A 14,651-nucleotide genomic window follows, 5' to 3' on the forward strand; every position below is an offset into this window, starting at 1 on the left:
TGGCGCTCGCGTGAAATAGTGCGCGGGCTTTTGCTTTACCGCAATAGCAGCGCGAAATAATGCACGGGTCCCTTTTACACCGCCCTCGAGCAGGACGGACGCTTGGTATCTTTGTTGTCAAATGGGTACTCACAGCCTCAGAAACCAGCTTTACTATAACCTGCCTCATAATTGAAATGAAAATTATTAATAATTGTAATGTTACCATCAGCGGACACAGCTCTGTACAAATGATTTGGTTTGCCCCATTTTTAATCTGTATAATACATGAAAGCTCAATAATGTAATTTTATAGTGATTTTATTTTCTTCTAAACCATATTTATAAATTCATTTTTCATATGTGCATAGCTAGCTACGTCTGAAAAATAGCTGTAATCTGAGTGTTTGGATAATTGCCAGGTTCTTGTGGCCTGGTTTTGGCCTCTGGTGGAAACAGGATGCTGGGCTTGATGGACCCTTGGTCTGATCCAGCATGGCAATTTCATATGTCCCTATACCTGCTTATTTTGCTCTACAAGACCCTTTCACTGCTAATTGCTTCAGGTCAGATTTGTAGTAAAGTTGGCAGTCAATTTGTACACTCCATTGTACATTGTTACTCAGAATTAGCAGTACTATATGTTAGTTTACTTGAAGGTGTAGAAATAAAGTTCAGCAAACAAATTACAGGTGAATCTGGCTTCCAAGCCATAAACTGCCTTGCAAGGGTCAGTTACGTTTCATCTGTTTAAAGATGAGAGCAGCTTTGCACGGTCGTCACAGGAGCCAACATAAAATCCAGTCTTACTTAAACTCCAATGAAACTGTCTGACAGCCAGCACAAAAAAAGCAAGACCCACACTCCTGAGAGGGACGAGAGCAAAGAAAGGTAGTCATCACTCTGGGAAAGGTGGAGGGGGTGGGGTGGGGTTTAGAGGCAACCCCCACCCATCTCCCATGCCATGCAGACCTGTCAGTTTTGCATTGATCTGAGAAAGGCATTCCCGCAATCTTTAACAGACCAATGTAATCAGGTGCACAGGGCTGTACGCACGGCTATCCAACTTTAGCACAGTAAAAATCCGAGTAAAACTTAATAGAGGATATGGATGGAGACATGCTAGTTAAGAGGGCTATGGGAGTAGCTGAGCATTAAAAAGTTTCTTAGTACACAAGCTAATTTTTTAAAACTCCTGCTGCAGTAAGCTAATGATACTCTAATGCATCAGGAGTTAAAAACAAATGCAAGCACAGGCAAAGCATACACACACCAACAACTGATTTATGCACAAAAAACAAACAAACCCGTGATAGGTACAAGCAACTTTTGTGCACAGAAATGGGCCGATGCAATACAGTACACTATTTTGCACTTTTTGGACACATGTCCAGAACACCATATGCAATAAGGGGATTAGTGTGTTCAACCACCCATCCTTCCTCCACAGAGCTAATAGTGCTCATCACATGTAAATTCATGGTGATGAGGCTATTAGCTATTACCGCCAGATACACAAATTTTTACTCTCAGAAATTAAGGCCTGCCCCAGAACAGCCGATACTTTCTGAGAAGCCCCTAAAGTTGACAGAAAAGCAGATAACACTGCTTTTTCTATAGTTCCTCCAATTTAATATCATGGCAATATTAAGTCTGAGAAACTGAAAAAAGGAGATAGGTAAAAAAAAAAGTTTGTTTTTTTTTAAAGTGTACCGGCAATCAGGTTAGGAAAAGGGATGCTCAATTAATAAGCATCCATTTTCCTAACCCATGGCTGTGCACAGGTTAGGAAGAGAGACACTTGTAAATTGAGCATCCATTTTCCTAACCTGCTGCCAGGCACTTCACCTGGGCACCTGTTGCTGAAGAGGCACTAAGGACGCACAATTGCCCCTAGTGCCTCCTTTTTACTGTGGCAGCCTATTTGCATTTTGCATCAGGTGCCCCGGAGAGGTCGATCAGCGCACTTTAGGAGAGCAGGCGCTCAATCATCAGTGCCTTTTTTCCCCACTCACCAATATTGCCTTGGACTGAAAATATGAGCTAAGTCGAAAGCCTCTCTGCATTGGGGAGCAATAGCCAATGCCTTGAGGCTTGATGTAATAAGCAGGACTCAGCAGAGTGCAATTTTACCCACAGTTGTGCACAGACTTTACCCCTATGCAGCAAGGAGTTTTGCACCAAATAATGTGTGCATAGAACTGTATGCACGCATGGAAATCCCTTGCACATGAAGGCATTAGAAATTACCCCACCCCAATGCAGAGAAGTGTGCAGGATTCTCTCTAACACTGGAAATTTTACCCCTGCTCTGAGGTGGTTTACATACATTATATTAGTATGTATAAATCATGATTTATGCATGCTAAACATTTTTATATATACATTTTTAAGTTACTGTGGGTTTGTTTGTTTTTTTTGTTTGTTTTTCTGGCTTAAAAAAAAACTAACTGGTGCAAGTGCATACCATTAACTTACTGCATCAGGCACTTTTTTATTCACATCTTATTACATCAGGCCCTAAGTCCAGTAAAAAGCATTATTTTTAGCATGTTTGCTGATGCCTATTTCTTAGAACTAGCAGATAATTACTTTTAAAATATGGCCTCCCATGCGCATCTCACACTTTCTTATTGGCTAAATAGTGAGTCCACAGAGTGTGGTCTGATAGTTTCCTTAAATAAATTTGCATTAAGGCCTTACAAAATGGGGTGGGGGTGGGAAAAGTTTTATCATCTTTTTAAACCCTGTATCCAGGAAGTACTCTTAGTTTACTACAGAGTTTGACTGAAGCAGAAAACTTATTGCATTTGGTCCTGCAAGCATATTTGTTTGCTAGTTTATGTTTATTCCTGCAGCAGTGGAAATTGAAATATGAATATTCTGGTGCATTCCCTACTAAAAAGGTAAGAAAGATGAGTAGGCAAGAGAAGGAGAAAATAAGTAGTAGAGAAACTTGGAGAGGGTAAAAAGAATGCAAGAAACAGAGAAATAAAGTTGGAAAAAGAAATACTCTGGAAAATCCATTTCTTTTCAGTATGAAGTCTCAGTCTGTCCTGCAGACAAGACGGTCAGTGTGGCTGCGTGGAGCTTTGGTTCAAAAAGCATTCTCCTTCTTGCCAAGGCAGTGTGAGTCACAAACCACAAAAATACAAAGGACGTAAACTGCTCTTTATTCACCGAGGCCAGGATCTGTATTGATCTATTCTGACTGAGATTAATAGGCCATACAGTATTTTATGCTGCCAAAATGCAAAAAGGCTTACTGATCCCCGATCTGGCATGTGAGAGCGCTCTGGCTTGAAGGATGAACTGGGGCCTGGGATGCCAGGTTATTAACAATATATGCTGCCACCTGGTGGAAAGTATATGAAATGTGTGCAGTTTTCTAGTGACTAATCAGAGGGTGCAGTGACTCTTCAATTGCACCCTCCTATTTCATCTGGAGACTCAGAGAATTTGCATCAGTGGCTAGGGCTCCGTGCCTCTCTGTATTGCTACAGCCACTCCTAGTTAGGAAATTTATAGGGAGGAGAGGGGAGGGCTCACCCTGGAGTACACTCACTGCAGGGACCATGTGAGGAGAAACTGGAGAGGGGCTGTAACATTCACAGGTCAGTTTGAATCCAGGGTTTTGGAATTGAGAATGCCTTTGTAGGAAAAAGAGTAGAAAAGATAGGTATCAGTTTTGCTTTAGGGTAGGGATATCTTTGTTTTATTTCATCTTTCGAGTGATTCATACAGAACTAGAAAGAGCAGAGATCATTTTTGTGTCTCCCTATAATGACAGGTGAGTGTTGACAGTTGCTTTTTCCTTGGCTGCATGCACTAGGGCCTTGTTCCTCTTTAGCAGTGGGCATGTGTATGTGAGAAGCAGAGATAATCACCACCTTTTTGACCCAGGCACATGTGGGAAGCTATCCACAGGCTGAAGTCCCAATCTAAACACAAAAAAGTAAAATCTTTCATTAAAGTGAATTACATGCATTGTGACCATCATGGAGGAAGCGGATTGCCAGGTCTATGTAATGCAACATCTGCTGCTTGGGGGATGCCAACTTAATTCCAGTCTTTAAAGAGGGTTCCAGAGGAAATCTAGGAAACCACAGACCAGGGAGCCTAACATCAGTGCTGGGCATAATGGTAGAAACTATCATAATAAACAAAATTCAACATGTAGTCATAGTTTAATGGGACAAAGCCAGCATGGATTTAGCCAAGGGAAGCCTTGCATCACCAATCTGCTACATTTTTTTTGAGGGTATAAACAAACATGTGGATAAAGGTGAGCCAGTCGACAGAGTGTATCTTCATTTCCACATAGCGTGTGACAAAGTCCCCCCTGTCCGACTTCTGAGGGAATAAAAAAGTTATGGGATAAGGGACTAGAAATCAAAAAGATCCCAGGTATGAAGAGCAGGAGATTTTTTTAAATCTGTTTTAATAATTGAGTGTAATTTGATTTTTCTGTTTTTAAATATTGATTTTTTTTTGGGTGGGGAAATAATAAAAATCCAGTAATTAAAAAATGTTCTAATATCAGATATTTTGAAATATTTTAGCAGGGTTTGGGAAATTTTGGATATTCTATTAGTTAACTGGTTTGAAGTATTTATCTCAAGAGACAGCTGAGGGGAGATATGGTAGAGATCTATGCAATAATAGAATGGAATGGGTGAATGCAAATCAGTTTACTCTTTCAAAAAGCACAAATACTAGGGGACATTCAATGAAGTTACTAAGTGAGACAAACAGGAGAAAATATTTTTTCACTCAATGCATAATTGCCAGAGGATATGGTGAAAGCTGTTAGTATAGCTGGGTTTAAAAAAGGTTTGGACATGTTGCTGGAGGAGAAGTCCATAAACTATTATTAAGGTGGACTTAGGGAAATGCACTGTTATTTCTGGGATAAGCTGTATGGAATCTATTTAGATTATAGGATCCTGCCACATAATTCTGACTAAGCTTGGCCACTGTTGGAAACAGGATACTGGGCTTGATGGATCTTTGGTCTGACCAAATATGGCAAATCTTGTGTTCTTATCTGTGTCGGGGACTTCCAAGCAGTTTAACAGGTTCTCCAGTATGGAGGCAAAGTGCAGAGAAGCTGAAAACCAGCAACTTCCAGAGTTCATCATGCTGAATTAGATCGATTGTTTACAAGAATACAGCATTAGTGAAAATGGACCTAGGATCAGGCTAGAAATATTGCCAGGACTGACTGTTCCTAAGCCTGTATGGACACTGTGCCATTTCTGGTTTCTGTGGGAGGCTGAGTTCTGTAATCTGACAAGCCCACAGGGTGTTGGCTTCTCCATGCAGGTCTCACTCTTTCTGTGCAATGATAAATTCAGTTCTATTGCTCCTTCAGGCTTGCCTCTGGCAGAAAAGTTTATATTGCTTATAATCTGACAGAACTGCAGTTCTCATATAGCAAAAGCCCAAGGGTCCAAATACCATCATCCCCTACCCTCTATAGAGAAAAAGGCCCTGAAGTAATCTATTCTGCCTCTTCAAGTACAGAAATCTCATTCATAGACCAAAGAATGTTAGGAATGATCTCTCAAATTTACTGCTAATGCTCTTAACACTTTCATTATGCCAAAGAGAGCATCTTCCTGGAGTTCATAATGTGCAGGCAACAGCGCAAGGTGGATTTGGAAGTTCTTTTTAATCAGGACAGCAGTGCTGGTACTATTTCTGTATCGTTCTGCCACACTTGCATGGTCTCTGATTGCATCTCTTGGTACTTAAGGATCTTTTATCATTCCATACAATGCACAGAATAGTCACATCCTATTGAATCTTCTATCAGCAATGCTGTTATTATGTTTTACCCCTTCACCAAAATGGTCAGCATTCTGGCATCAAACTGATCACAACTTCATTCTTTATAATTCTGTTTTTTGAGCAGTTGTTATATCTTTCTAGATACAGGCCTTCTAACATCAGCACGTCATACCCCATGGAAAAAGGAGGAAACATAGAAATGAAATGAAACATAGAAATGACGGCAGAAGAAGACCAACCGGTCCATCCAGTCTGCCCAGCAAGCTTCACACATTTGTTCTCATACTTAACTGTTTCTCTTGGCTCTTAGTAACCTTATGTTCTAATTCCCTTTTCACCCCCACCATTAATGTAGAGAGCAGTGCTGGAGCTGCTTCCAAGTGAAATATTAAGTTTGATTAGTTGGGTAAGCGGCAGCATAGCTCTCTGCCATGAAGCAGAGGGCAATGCTGGAAATGTGTGAAGTATCAGTTTTTCTTTTCCCCTGTCATTGAAGCAAGGAGTCATGCCGGACATGCACCGAAAGTGAAGAATGCCTTGAAAGTCACATTAACTATCATCAAATATTGAAAAGCCTAATAATTGGTAATACCTATAAGCCCATGAACCCATCCCTGTTTTTTTTTCTTTTTTTCTTTTCTTTTTTTAATTGGGAGATGGATGCCCTTCATCCTTCTACTCTGTGAAGGTGGACACCTACCACCGGCCACTGGCCGGTGGTAGGTGTTCCAATTCTGCTTTACAGAATCTGAATGTGTGTGTTTTATCACTTTTTTTTGGATTCTGGCCGTGAACCAACCTTATCCATAGTTCAATGTGCTGACTGTAATTATTGATCTCTCATCTTTAGATATAAATTCACCTCTCCTCAGCCATTCCTGTGTTAACTTTTGATCTATAAAGGGTTTATATAAAGCAACTTTTGGTCACCACTGCTGGGCTGGGAATATGCACGGGCAGAGATCAGAATCTGTCCCTAATTAGTTGCAATTACAAATTTTAAGCATTTAGAACATTTAAGGAAAATAAAATTGTGTCTAGGTTATCAACAGGATATTATAAAAAGGGATAATTTGGAATTCTCTTTCTCTCCCCTATCAATTGAAAAGCAGGTTTTTTTTGGAAGAAGGATCAAGGTGGACAGTAATATACTCCTATCACGATATCCACATAGGCTCCCATGACCACCTGTTTAATCCAGTGAGCTATGGTAGCCTGTGAAGCTGGTTCATCTTGCTTCCTTCCACAGTGAAGGACAAACAGGCAGTCCATCTTTCAGACTGGCTCTGAAACTTCCAGATACCGCACCAAAAGTCTACAGCCATTCAAATGCTTATCTAGGGAAGGCAATGAAATGGACTGATTCAAATGAACTCAGAGACTACCTTGGGCAAGGAGAATGGAAAGGTACAAAGCCTATGTGGAGTCATCCGGAGGAACGGCTCCCAACACGACAATGCCTGCAATTCAGAGATGCGATGCGCCAAGCATATAGCCACCAGAAACACCATTTTCTAGGTTAATAAACCCAAGGAAAGCCATGCAGCAGTCAAAAGAAGGTCCCTGCCAAAAATTCTAATACTAAATTACGTTTCTACAAAGGAACCGGCCACTATAGGGATGGCCGAAGGTGCTTCACCTCTTTCAGCAATGGGCCACATCCAAATGAGCCGACAGGGAGGTTCCTTTCACCTCGCCCCTGAAACAGGCGAGAGCCTCTACCTGCGCCTTTAAGGAGTTAAGAGCCAAATCTTTATTCAAGCCATCCTGCAAAAATTCCAGAATAAGTGGGATTTTGACTGCCTCGGGGGGGGGACGGGGGGGGGGGGGGGGGGACACGACACAGTGTTCCTCGCACCAGGCCTCAAATATTCTCCAGACCTACACATACACTAGGGACATAGAGAACTTCCGAGTGTGGAGTAAGGTGGCAATTACCGATGCAGAATATCCTCGCTTCCTCAGGCGAGCCCTCTCAAGGGCCAGACCGTAAGACAGAATAGAGTCAGACCCTCATGATGTACCAGGCCCTGCTGTAACAGGTCCCTGTGTGGTAGGAGGCACGGGGGGGGGGGGGGGTGTCCTTAACCAGGAATCTCTGTTTGTCCACATACTAGTAGCTCCTGGCCCTGGCATCCGTGGTAAGATGAATCCCCTGTGGTATTCGATTCTGCGAATGATACAGACAGCAGGGGCCACGGAAGGAAGGCATATAGCAACTCTTCTTCCGGCCAGGTCCGAACGAGAGTGTTGATCCCCAGGGACCACGGATCTGTTCTGCGACTGAAGAATCTGAGAACCTTTGCATTGTGAGATGCGGCCAGCAGGTCGATGGATGGGAGGCCCCAGCAATCTACTAGCAGTTGAAAGGCTTCAGCAAACACCACCCACTCTCCTAAATCCAGACTCTCCCTGCTTAGAAAGTTTGCTCTGATGTTGTCTTGTCCTGCGATGTGTGAGGCTGAGATTGACTGTAGATGTATTTCCACCCATTCCATAAGGAGATCTATCTCCTAAGACACCTGCTGGCTCTTGGTTCCTCCCTGGAGGTTGATGGAGGTTATCATTGTGCTGTCCGACATTATGTGGACTGCTTGACCATGGAGTCTGTGGCTCAATTGCAAGCACACCAGCCTCACTGCCCAGGCTTCCAGGCAATTGATGTTCCAGAGGGCCTCTTCCTCCGTCCAACGTCCCTGCGCCATGAGTTCCTGACAGTGAGCTCCCCAGCCCTGGAGACTCATGTCTGTTGTAAGAACCAGCTAGTTCGGGAAGGACAGGGACACCCCCTGCTCAGATGAGTCTCCTGCAACCACCACTTGGGGTGAGAGAGAATCCCATCAGTAAGTGAAGCCGAATCGAATAGTCTTGAAACCGCGGGTTCCAACGTGACAGCAGCGAGCTTTGAAGTGGGCATATGTGTGCTCTCGCCCACGGCACTACTTCCAAGGTTGCCGCCATCAAACCAAGAACTTGGAAATAGCTCCACATTGTCAGGAGTATTGTGTTCATCAACTGATGCACCTGGGACATCAACTTCTGTATCCATGTGGTTGGGAGGGAGACCTTGCTCTGCCTGGTGTCAAACCAGACTCCCAGATACTCCAATGACTGGGAAGGCTTGAGACTACTCTTGTCCAGGTTTACTATCCAACAGAGCTCCAGAGACTTTCTTCCATGGACCTGGCCTGGATCAACCAGTGCCTTCTCTTCTAAATGCTGCCGCCACGACCACCATAACCTTGGAAAATGTTCTTGGGGTGGTGGCTAGGCCAAAGGGCAGTGCCCGGAACTGATCATGGCGACCCAGTACGGCAAAGCGTAGGAAGCGTTGGTGTTCTTGACGGATTGGAATATGTAGGTAGGCCTCGGATAGGTCCAGGGAGGTTAGGAACTCTCCCGCTTGTATGGCCATTATCATGGAGCATAAGGTTTCCATGCGGAAATGATTCAATCGTAAGTGACGGTTGACACTCTAGGTTCAAGATGGGGCAAAATGAACCTTCCTTCTTGAGTACGATGAAATAGATGGAATAATGCCCCATATTTTCCTGGGGCGTAGGTACTGGGATTATAGCCCTCATCCTGAGGAGCCTTAAAAGAGTATACACTTGTCCGAAGTGACCTCAACCCACCTTAGGTAAGTCTACCCCCATCACCTCGTTCTGAAGATGGGTCGGTAAAATTTCATTGGGAGGTTCGGGACTATCCTGAACCTGCCCCTCTCTTGGGCTGTCGACTGTGAAAGGACTAAGTTCTTCCAAAGGTCCAAAACCTCTGAAATGTCGAGTATCTGTAGGAGCAGAAACATTGAGAGCTCCTGGACCGGCCCCTCATAGGCGAGGGGTGCTGCAACTGCTTCCTCTTACCTTCCGGTAGCCAGGGGACTGGAGATTCGCCCCATTTACTGGCCAGTTTTTCCAATTAATTTCCAAATAAAGAGTGATCCTTTAAAGGACATCTTTATAAGGTTGGCTTTGGAGGTTGCATTGGCTGACCAATTCCACAGCCATAGCTGTCTTCTGGCCGTTACCACTGAAGGCACTCCTCTGGCTGAAGTATGAACTAAATCAGAGCCCGTGCCTGTTAAAAAGGCGGAGGGTTTCATAGCCGCTCTGGGGTTCACTCGTGAGTCATCCACCTCCCGAGACAGAAGTAGGCACGAACACGCTTACTACAGCACAACAAGAAGCAATCTGTAGGGATTACGCAGGTGGGACATGTTATGGATAATAAAGGGCGCATGCTTCAACCCACCCCAAATGTCCACGCTTTATGGGTTTGGGAATATTTCGGTGTTTTCATATCTGCAACTTTCTCATTATGTATGCTCCCTGCCGGAGGCTGTTTTTCGGCCGAGTGGATTTCAGGCTATTGCGGCTTGCTTTTTACTAGAGCGGGCTACCGTGCCTTCTCTTTCTCATTATTATAATCACCTGAGAAAGCTCACTTACCAGAATCCATGCTCTGACCTAGCGGAACGCTGGAACAGGGACGGGGAATTTCAGGTTTCGGCCACTCAATTGGGAACTTGCTTTCAGCGTATTGCGAAAGTGTCTTCCAACTCATATTATCGCGAAATGCAATTTAAATTTCTCTGGAGGGCGTATGTATCCACACAAATGGCGTTCCACTCTAAACTAGTCCCGACTGCCATCTGTGGGAAGTGCAACAGGGAGGAAGGCACTCTCTCACATCTGTCTTGGGGATGTCCCGTAATCCAGCAATTTTGGAGGCGTATTATTTCCTATTTGGCTGGGTTGTTGGGTATATCTTTACAAGCCTCCCCCTTATGATTCTCTTTGAATATATCCCCCTTGTACGCATTCGGGAAGCGGGGCATTGTATGTTTTTTATGAAAGCTTGCTTTGTAGGTAAACCTTAAAAGATACAGCGGCACCCTCTTTTTGGGTGTGGCGGAATCACACCGACTCATGTGGATGGAACAATTGACGGCACGTACCTCTCCTCGACATCTTCGTCTCTTCTTGAGCATTTGGGAGTCGTATATTCAGGCGCTACCACACAGAGCGCGTAGCTTGATTTTGAATAATTGACCGATGATGTCTTCAACCATGGATGACTGGGTCGTTGTACCTTCAGCTTCTGCATCACAGTATGACTGTTGGGGGATGTTTGACTTGGGTGGGGGGGGTAGGGTGGGTTGATGTTATCACTTATTCTTTGGAATGTAATTGCACTCTACCAGTTCTACTGATTGTCGGACATTGAAGTGTACCTATGTCCAGCTGTTCTGTTATTGTTATTATGTGTAAAATGCAATAAAAATTGTTTAAACAAAAAAAAGAAAAAAAAAAGAAGCAATCTGTAAGGTCATTGCTACTGCGTCAAAGGGTTAAGGATAAATTTCAACCGTCTATCGTGTGCATCCTTTAAGGCCACTCCTCCCTCCACTGGGATAGTTGTTCGCTTAGAGACAGCGCAGACCAGTGCATCCACTTTAGGGAAACGCAAATGTTCTCTCACAGCTAGATCCAGCGGGTATAGAACTTCTAATACCCGGACCCCTTTAAAACTTGCTTCTGGGGCATCCTATTCCAGGTCAATCAACTCCTGGATGGCTTCCAGTACTGGGAAGTAGCAAGAGGCTTTGCACAAGGAAACCAGAATGGGATTCTTCTTTGATTTCATCATAGTTTCCATTACAGGAACTCCCAATGTTTTCATGGTCTGGGAAACCAAGGCCGGCAATTCATCTCTAAGAAAGAACCGGTTCTAATCCTGGGGGAATTTCCCCTTCTTCCAAAGGATCTTGCTCTTTGTCTGTGCCATCAGGATCCCCACTAGGGATACCCTTGGTCAGGCAGGGCATGCCTCGAGGACTACAAACAGGAATGGGAGAGGGGGCTGGCTGGGGTTCATCCAGACAGGGGCAAGCGAGGAAGTAGACTCTGCCTGTATAAAGGCCTGTAGTCCCTGGAAAACTTTGGGCTTTTTATGACGGTTTGTGCTAAATAAAGAATCCGTGGTGTTTACCGATCCTCGTCTTTTGGTCGCTACTTGCAATATTGGATCGGTTTCCGGTTTGTTTCTTTGGACTATACCTGGAAAATTTCCACCCAAGAAAAGGCTGCCGGGTCCAGGATTAGCCCAGGGGGAACTGGGGTAGGCCCAGTTGAGTTTCCCTCTCCCATGGACGACCCAGCCAAAGGGTTACTCACATCCGGAGTACTTCCAGTTAAGGCTGCCAATCCATCATCTGAATGGGAGGAGCTGGGCTCAGCAAAGTCCAGGGAGGCCAAATCCCCTTGGGCTTCCTCACATTGCTGTCACAAGCTGGAATCCAGGATCAGGCTGAGAAGCCCTAATATGGCAAGCAGCGCAGAGAGCAAGGCACTTATGTTTCTTGGCTGCCGGTGCCATTGACTGCGGTAACTGTGCGTTTGACTAGCTCATGCTTAAAAATTTATGCGCTCAAATTTTGAGTGCCTAGGCGGGGCACAGTGAGGCGCACAAACAATCTGTGTGCCAGGATTTTCCCTTTCCTGTGCTTACTTTATTGTGTGCGTAAGTAGGCGCACGACAGTATGCGTGCGGTACGTGCACAGAGCCAACGCACTGTGCCTACTGACGTCCTATAGTGGGCAATACAAGACTCACAAAGACATGTACAAGATGGTGCTGCCGCGGCCTACCATGCGGTGTGCCGACCATGCTTAAAGTGGGGCCTAGCCCACCAGGGGGTTGCTCAACCCGCTTGTAAGCCCATTTCTCTATGCCCCAACGGGATCGGGAATGACCTTGGTATGGCGTGCCGAGCAAGGAGACTGGAGGAAGTCTTACCAAAACCCCTCTTCTCTGAAGGTACTTTTTTTTTTTTTTTTTTTTTTTAAACTTACCTGGGCTCAGCGCTTACCGGTTGTGTACAGAGACACTCTCCGGTTGTGGGGGAAGAGAGCTTTGGCCGATCACTGCTGCGCTCAACTTCCTGCACCCGCTGCCTTTCAGCTGCTTCAGCAGCAAAGTCCATGCTGGGAACCGGCCACCAGACCAAGGCACACCTCTGAGGGATCTCGGAAATCACAATTGGGGGAGAGGCCTTTAGGTATCACCACAGGAGAGTGGGGCTCAATCTTTTCTCCAATTTACAAGTAGAATTTCTTCCAAATGGTACAGCAATCCCCATAGGGAAAGCATGTCTACATCTGCTGGAGACGGAGAAATACTGAAGGGATGAGTTCACTGCAGGGATGTATCTAGGGTGATGTCAGCTTTAAAAACTGTCTCCATCTGCTTACAGGGGAGCACAAACCATTGGTCTTGAGTCCATCTGGCTACACACTAGGAAATAATCCATGCTCTAGTTCCATATTAGGAGCTACCACCCAGGAAAAAGATCTAGGCATCATAGTGGATAATACACTGAAATTATCGGCTCGGTGTACTGCAGCAGTCAAAAAAGCAAACAAAATGTTAGGAAGGGAATGGTGAATAAAACAGAAGTTGTCATAATGCCTCTGTATCACTCCAAGGTGATACTGCACCTTGAGTACTGTACACTCTGGTCGCTGCATCTCAAAAAAAGATATTGTTGCAGTGGAGAAGGTACAGAGGATGACTAAAATGATAAAGGGGATGGAACAGCTCCCCTATGAGGAAAGGCTAAAGAGGGTACGGCTGTTCAGCTTGGAGAAGAGACAGCTGAGAGGGAATATGATAGAGGTTTTTAAAATCATGAAAGATCTAGAATGTGTAAATGTGAATCGGTTACTTACTCTTTTGGGTAACTAGGGAACATGCCATGAAGTTAGCAAGTAGCACATTTAAAACTAATCGGAGAAAATTCTTTTTCACTCATTGCACAATTAAGCTCTGGAATTTGTTGCTAGAGGACATGGTTAGTGCACTTAGTGTAGCTGGGTTTAAAAAAGGTTTGGATAAGTTCTTGGAGGAGAAGGGCATTAATTGCTATTAATCAAGTTGTCTTAGAAATTAGCCACTGCCATTACTGGCATCAGTACTTGCCAGGTACTTGTAAGCCTAGATTGGCCACTGTTGGAAACAGGATGCTGGGCTTGATGGACCCTCGGTCTGTCCCAGTATGGCAATTTCTTATGTTCTTAGAACTTGAAAAATTTGCAGAGCAAGTGTCAGACTTTTTCTGCCCTGTGTGTATGATCTGTGTATAGCAAATGAAATGGGATTTTTAATTTGTTTTGCAACCTATAAGCTGTGCATTACTAAGCCCAGTTGTGTAGCTTTTTCTCTCTTTTTCTTTATAAATTGACCAGCTCCCTTTGCAGGTTTCTACTGTGTCATTTTACAGTTCTGTATTAATGATTTTTCTTTGGAATAAGAGAGGTTACACTCAAAATCCAACCTAAAAGGGAAAATTATTTTTAATTTCACCTTCTTTTCTTTCAAGTGGTCAGTACCGCTCCCCATTGGAATGCTTCCATTTCCAAAACATGCCCCAGACAAGACCCTTTAATAAAAGAGATATAACCTACAAAGATTTCAGTTAGGTTTCAGCCGAAGCGTCCCAGAATATTGAGGTAACCCTGACACAAGAAAATGTCCTGTAGCTTTTAAAGAACTTTTATAGTTACAATATTTCAGTGCTGTGCTGGATCTCTTGTGCTAAATGGCCATCTTATGTGTTGCCCTCTCAAAACATTCTCCATACAATGTGATTACTTCTGAAAGATGCAGTGACTGGGAAGGATGGCAGCATTCTGCACCTGAACCATCTTAAGTCATTTTTAAAAAATCAGGCAGGCCAGAAGTTTGTTATCCTTTTAATTAAGAAATTTTCACCAAAAAAAAAAAAAAAAAATGGTTCACAGAACCAATCAAAACACACTAGCGGAAATAATGTAATTATATTATAATGTCCAACGTAAATGCAATACTGTAGT

This window comes from Rhinatrema bivittatum, chromosome 12 (genome assembly GCF_901001135.1).
Source record: "Rhinatrema bivittatum chromosome 12, aRhiBiv1.1, whole genome shotgun sequence".
Taxonomy (NCBI): domain Eukaryota; kingdom Metazoa; phylum Chordata; class Amphibia; order Gymnophiona; family Rhinatrematidae; genus Rhinatrema; species Rhinatrema bivittatum.